The sequence below is a fragment of the Phasianus colchicus genome, chromosome 18 (assembly GCF_987193195.1).
Source record: "Phasianus colchicus chromosome 18, bPhaCol1.hap1.1, whole genome shotgun sequence".
Classification (NCBI taxonomy): Eukaryota; Metazoa; Chordata; class Aves; order Galliformes; family Phasianidae; genus Phasianus; species Phasianus colchicus.
In genome coordinates this window covers 2934062-2941264 of record NC_143453.1, presented here as the reverse complement: position 1 = coordinate 2941264, position 7203 = coordinate 2934062, and the positions used below count along the sequence as shown (strand labels likewise).

At 43.9% G+C, this 7203-nt stretch overlaps 1 long non-coding RNA gene across 1 annotated transcript; it reads right to left on the bottom strand.

Annotated features, from left to right (window-relative positions):
• Window positions 1-274: 274 nt before the first annotated feature.
• Window positions 275-5219, bottom strand: LOC116228312 (uncharacterized). The gene is made up of 4 exons (XR_004166749.2): window positions 5166-5219; window positions 2861-3066; window positions 1538-2064; window positions 275-1154 (listed from the first exon to the last, which is right to left on the bottom strand). It is a non-coding gene; the product is annotated as an uncharacterized LOC116228312 (long non-coding RNA).
• Window positions 5220-7203: the final 1984 nt, after the last annotated feature.

Genomic DNA, 7203 nt, shown 5'->3' with positions numbered 1-7203 from the left:
GTTACTGAATGAAGATTTTCACAGAAAGAGAAGTTTTTCCACCCAATTCTCTGAACTGCGATTCCTCCTCCCTCCGCCCCCCCCATTATTTCTGTTCAAATCCTAGGATGCTTAATTTGGAAGTTTTAGGAATTTCACTTTTCTGAAGACAGAAAGGCTTTAGAAAAATGTATTTGGCAAATCTAAAATTTACCAAACTTTGGATTATTTTAATCAGAAGTTTTCACGGAGAGGAGCAGTTCCCAAGCATCTCTCTCCAGGCACTGTAACAATGCTGTACAGGTACATGTTAAAAAAAGAACACATTGTCCTTTGCAGCTGATCCTAATTGCCTTCGAAGGTCTACGAGTCCCTCTCCAACTCAGTAATGGATTCAGGCTCAGAACATTATTTATGATAATGCCAACAATGAAAAAAGACATAACTTTATTCTGCTTCCAGAGGTATCAGGCAGCTCATTTTTGAAAATCTCAGAAACAGCCTGCTTATTCCTTTCTTATTCCTTTCTCCTGAGTGTAAGATGCAAGCGGATGCAATTATGTGCAGGCTGAACTTGTGTCACGTACAATTTCCTACCACCCAGAATTATAATTAATATGTTTTTGGGACCTGTGCATCAGCAGTTCTGCAGAAGGTCCCCATCTTTTATCATCATCCAGGGCCACACAGGGCAACTTCCAAAGCGAAGCATGAGATGGCCTTGTTCCCTGCTACATTGCAGCAGACCCTTTTTTGAAGGGCAGGAAAAAAAACCATCTGCCCTCTGCTCATGTAAATCAATACTAATGCCAGCAAAAAAATTCGGCTTGGCTGAAAGGAAAGAAAGATGTAGATAGGATGGCAGTTCTCAGCTGGTGTTTCACTCTCTTAAAAATGGTTTTTCCCTGGGTATGAGTTAGCAATTTCTACATTCCCTTTAAATTCTGTTTATCTTAAATATTAAATAAGAAATGGGATTTAGAGTCGGATCGATTCTCGCTGTCCTTGCAGAGATACAGGGATTTCGAGTGTCTTGAAAGCAGCAGACCCCAGCTCCACCTCTCTCTGCATGGACAGGAGTGTGCAGATGGGGGCTGAATTCATTCTGGTGCTCTTGTGAGAGGTAAGGTGAAGGATATTTCTCCAACATGCATATTTTAACTGACCGTTTCTGCCTGAGTCAGAAAGAGAGACACACAGGCCAGTCAGGTTGTTATATTAGTGGAGCAGTGGAAAAATAACAACCCAGTTAGCCCAGTGAATATTGATTTGTTCCTAATCAAGCCCAGGATGTGTCACATGGTAGTTTCAGTGCAATGCATGTGATCCCATACACATGCAGCTGATAATTGCCCACTAAATCACGTGATCTGTGTCCTGGAAGCATCAGGGCACCATGGAAGTGATGCTGGCATGAGAGGATTTGCAATGAATGCCTGACCCTCAGGAAAGGGTTAGCTGCCTCTGAGCTGAGGCAGTCTTGTATAAAAATGCTGGGGGAGAGGATTTCAGCCAGGTTGGTTTGTACACATCAGGAACACTGACCACGCATACATACCCTCATGTCCAGGAGTGCTCTCCAAGGGACATCTGCCATGCACATCTCCAAAAGCCCATATGGTTACTGAGCCAAGCTGTCCCACGTTTGACACCATCCTGGTGCTTCCAACTACTTTTGCTGCAGTGAAACACAAGCTCAGGCTCCAAGCAACAAAAGCTGTCCGTTGTATGAGAAGAACAGCCCTGTTTTATTCACAGCAGTAGGTTTTCAATCAGTTTTGTATCTGAAGGAACACATTTTATCCTTCTCCTCCTCTGGGTCATGCATCTTTCATCCTCACTCTTTTCCAATTGATGCCCAAAGGCTGCTGCTTCTCCATTTCACTCCAAAATGCTACTGGGAGTTTTTTCCTAACTCCATTTGAGGGAAGCTGGAAAGGTACATTGGGGTTCCTCTATGCACATCACTGCTGACCACAATGGGACTGTGATGAGCTGGTTACCTGAACTTTTCATATCTGTCTCCAAGATGAACCCATCCCATAGCAAAACGCAAGGCAGAACGTCTCAGCTCTGAAACTACACCTGGGAAAAAAAAAAAAGTCAGGCTCATGATGTGCTAAATTTCTGCTATTAATTTAGGTAGTTAATTTATTGTAACTGTGGTTTCTAGTGTTATTCTGTAATCCTACTAACAGGATGAACTGCCCAGCTGGTACTTAGTGTGCCTGGAACTGTGAGTTATACTGCTAGAAAATCAGGCCATGTGGAACAGGGGCAGGGACTGACTTAAAGGTCACATAGGAATCTGAGGAGAAATTTGGACACTGCTGGACCAGCAGAAAGAGGGGGAACTTAGGTTCAAGGAGTCCAGGTGTAACAGAGGGAGGTGTATGCTCTATGAGAAAGAGACAGAAGGGATTTTAAAGCTGCCCAAGGTGGCCATGTCCTCTTGGTCTACCACCCAACATTTAGTCATGGGACCATTCCCAGGTATTGTGTGCTTGAGTGATCCTGCACTGAACTCCTCTTCTTTAGGAATCTCAAGTGAAGCTCTCTCCTGAATGCTCTGTTCTACTCTGGGAACCTTTCTGACCACAGATCTCCATTTTTCAGACTCTCTGAGACTGAGATCTGGGCCCAAACTTGCATTCAAGTCATGCACAGGGACACAGCCCCAGAATTAATGTTCCCAGAACCAGTGGGAAGTTCAGAGCATTTCCCTCCATCCTCCCTCCTCAACCTATGCTACAAATGATTATTTTCCCAACCAAAAAAAAAAAAACAAACAAACAAGCATGAAAAAAGCAGATGATTCCTCCAAGCTCAAAGGAGGAATGAGCACCAGAATGAAAGGGGAAATCTCATGGCTTTGACCTACCTGTGAACCATTGCGGCAGTTGTAGTCTTTGGCATGTATTTTTACCCCACAACTTGTTTCCATCTTTGGAAATTCACCTGGGAGCCCCTCTGTCGCCTACAAGACATTGGCATCCCTGGCTGGTGGATTGCAATTTCACCTTTGCCAATAGGAAATGGATTGATGCAATGGGATGGATGAGTTCTGCATGATGTTTAATGATTTAGCTGAGAGGGAGAAAACACAAAGATGAGACAGATTAGATAGACCAGCTGGCTTAACTGAGGGCTGGCGACAACGAGGGTCACATTTGTTTGGTCTGTTTTGATAGGTATTATTTCTGGGTAATAGCAGCACGTCCTTTCAGAACTTGCAGGCTCAGCCTTCACCTGAACCTTTTAAACTATTTCAGAGCACAGGGAAGAAATAAAGATAACTGAATTGAAATTTTCATTCCAGTCGTGCAGCAATTGCAGAAAATTTGTTTCAAACTGGCCCCGCTTTGTCTGTGCTCCTGACCTCACCTCAGGAGAGCAGAAGGAGAAAATCCCAAACCATCATGCTACCCACCAGCTTTGCAATGCAGCAGAACCCTTGGTAGTGCTCTGGGGAGGATCCATTTGTTTCGTCTGCTCTGATCTCTCCAGGTGACACATGTTTAATCCAAGCTTGGCTGATCCCTGGTGACAAACTAGAGCAGTCCAGTATGGACACATCTGGACTATCTCACTTGTAGGATCAAGTTTCCAAGCACTGCTCTGGGGATGTTCAAGTTGAAATTGTTTATGAATCACTCCATAGGCTTGGTTGGACACACATGGGGATGAGCAAACAGGACTTTCTTGCAGAAGAGTTTCAAGGCAGAGATGAATTCTCCCTGCCCAGGCTAGCTGCAGGTAAACCCACAAGTAGCAGGCAGGAGCCCTGGATGCATAAGCCTCAAGGGATCATGGTGATCAAGGAAGGTGAGTTTGGCTCAGTCACCAAATCCACCTCACAGTTCTGGAATTCAACCCCATGTGTTATAGAGTACACAAATTTCACAAAGGCTCTGAATCACCCTTTAAAGACTCCAGGCAATCAAGAAGCTACTTCTCACTTCAAAACCTGATCTCCCTTACAGTTCCCAGATAGCACCTTATTTCTGTCTTGAATCCATCTGCTTCCAACCTTTACTGACTGAATCTTACACTGTCTTTGTTAGTTAGACTGAAAGCCCCCGGCTATCAGAAATCTCTTCCATCTGTTGGGACTTACACTCTATGATCAGTTTTCCTTTTAGGTTTTCTAAATAGATTCGAGTCTTTCTGCAAGTTTTCCTGAGTGCAACATTCTAGCATAGTTCCTTCCTGCACTGGGGTTGGGAGTGAGGGGGATGCTCTATTTTTCCTGTAGCTGATTAGCAAGCAGATTTCATTGCTTTCAGAAAGAGATCATCTGTGAAAGACCATGTAATTCCAGTAGCAAGCACATTCTTATGCAGACTTTATGCATTTGTGCAATCTAGGCAAAGTTAATTATAATAAATCAATAAATAAGATGAAATAAGAAGGTTCGTATTTTTCCTTCTGTAATATTCCATAGCACAAGTTGAGGAAATGCTTCTAAATATTCATGGAGAAGCATAGATTAACTATTCCTTCATTTCTACAGATAGCCTCTCTCTTTTCCCTATTACCAGATCTTCTCATGCTGTTCCTCACTTTGGACTGACAGTTCCATATTACAAAACTAGCTAGCATGTATTTACATTGAAAACTTGGTTCAAGCATCTGAGGGGTGGTAGAAGGGTCAAAGTGTAGAGCTGTTTCCTGAAAAACTGCAAGGTGTTAAATAATGCTTTCATCCTCACCAAGGCAGAAATGGCATGCATTAAGTAGACTTAAAGCAGAGGCAGAACGTTCAGGGATATCAGATGGGTATTTAACTTCTCCAGTGTGTTTCTCAGCCCTAGGTATGTGTACCCAGGTAGGATGTAAACTCAACCTCTTCCCAGATAGAGAGTGGTGCTGCTGCCCAATTGAATGCTATCACCTACATTAAAGTATATAACCCTTCCAGTTCACCCCAGCCATAGTGACCACAAAACCTAGAAAACTGCACCAGTAATTCTGCCTTTCTTCCTACACTGCAACCATAAAAAGCTTCCCATTACTTTGCAGGTCCTTCATTACTTCTATACAGAACAATAACACAGCCTTCCAGGCTGCAGGAGCACACTGCTGGCTCATGCATACAGCAAAAGAAGGCAAGGGCAGTGCCTTCTAATGGGATACAAACACGACAGAGCATTAGCAGGTAACAAAAAAAAAGAAAATTAGCTCACCTCTGCCAACAACCAGCACAAGAAGAGCACAACCTCTACCCAGGGAAATCCCACTTCCTCCATTGCTAACCCTTAAATCAGAATTGACGAGGGGTGGATCCAGGCTCCACACCTTCTCGTCACTCAGGTGCATTGCTTGCACCTGAGCTCCCCATGTTAGCCCACCTTCTCACCTGGTGCTTAATTATTGGTTCAGGCTGTGACATGGCAATTCCACTGTGCTCATTTCTCATAGTAATGTCCCTGGCTTGAGCCCCAGGGAGTCAGCACGATCCTCTACAGGTACAGACTGGCCAATTTATGGGGCCTTCAGTTCTTCTCAGAAAGGAAAATCTCCCTTGAAAGTGTTCTTCCTGGGAAGGCCGTTTGCACTGTAGTGAAGTGTTTTTTTTTCCTGATGAAGATGGTGCTAACCCATCTGGGATTGTCCAGCAAACAACTCAATTTCCAGAGCATCTGCAAACAGAGATTGCTGTACTTCATTACTAGGGCTGCAAGGTTATTTTGATTAACTACTGAGCTTCAAACTTATGAGAAAACCCAAGGGATAAATAGATCCATTCACACTCTGTGGGATGCCTGAGACTGAAGCTATAACATGCTGAGCTTTGCCTCAGGTAAAGACTTCTAATGGGGGAGACAATTCCCAGGGAAAATGGTTTGTCTCAAGAGTCAGGCCCCAACCCCTCTCAAGCTGTGAAAATTAACCATGTTCCTATATAAAATGGAACACTTAAATTAAAATTCACTACCCTTGTCAAGTAGCGACTGAGGTGTATTATAGTGCTTATTTCTTTACGCCTCTCCGGAATCTTGCTTCCTGGTTGTGCACTGTATTGGAATCAACTTTGTGTTTTCCTTAATCATCATCTCTGATATGAAAAGTGGTTTCAAATCTTTTGACAGACAACAATCATCCCGTCTTCCAGGCAATGGCAAGCTTATTTCGCTCAGGGAGGTGGTGGGGTCACCATCCTTGGGGGTGTGCCAGAACAGTGGAGATGTGGTACTGAGAGACATGGATGGTGAGCATGGTGGGGGTGGTTTGGGCTTGAGCTTGGTGATCTGAGAGGTCTGCATTAGAGAAAGTCCTGTTCAAATGGAAAAAGGCCTCTAAACTTCCAAGTTCAGATCCTTGCTGCCCCAATCAAATTCATTTACTATGGAGAAACCCATCCTGAACACCCTGGAGCCCAAGACTGGATGTTCCCTTTGTACAACACACCCACTTGCAGTCACAGGCTTGAACTATACCATACTGAGCACTGATTTTGACACAGATCTGCTTTTGTGGGATTGAGTTTTCCTGGGATCTTTGTGTGGGAATCATGTTTAGGTGCTCTGTGGCAGAAAAAGGCTGTATGTGGGCCCCCATGCTTCTGTAGTTGCTGAGCATAGTACTTAGTGAGCCACACTATGCAAACAGCTGGGGCACAGGCACCAAGCTGAGAGATTCCTATTGCTCTGCTGAACTAACACATTAAGAAAATGTCCATACAGTCAAGAAAGAGCAATTAAATATTGAATGGTTTGCTAGTGTGTAGAACTGTTTGAAGAGCTCTCAAACTCTCCCAGAGACACGAGCCTGTCTATCACGGGCAAACTTTTCCTAGCAAGCATAAGAAATAGTGTTTGAGGATGCAGAACACCAAGCCTTTTGAGCAGGCATCAATTATATTTAAGCTGAATGGATAGTCCTAGAAACATCAGAAACAGGACGGAATATGCTTAAAGCAGATAGCTGTTTATATGCCTTACAGAGCCAATACTTTAAAGAGGAAGTGTCAAATTAACAGTCAGTGTGCTGTGGCTAGGTAGCATTTCCAAGTTGATCTCCACCTTCTTGAAGCAGTCTTTCCAGTTGAGGTTCTAGAAACATTCCCCTGCTGTGCACTGCAGCACCAAAGCCCACGTTCTTCAGGATGCTCAGATGCCCAGCTTTAAATGGAATGTCAATCAGAGTGATGTGACTGAGCAGGAGATGCTGCTCAGGAAGCAATGTGCAGGAGACTCATGAAGACAAGAAGAAAGCAGGCAA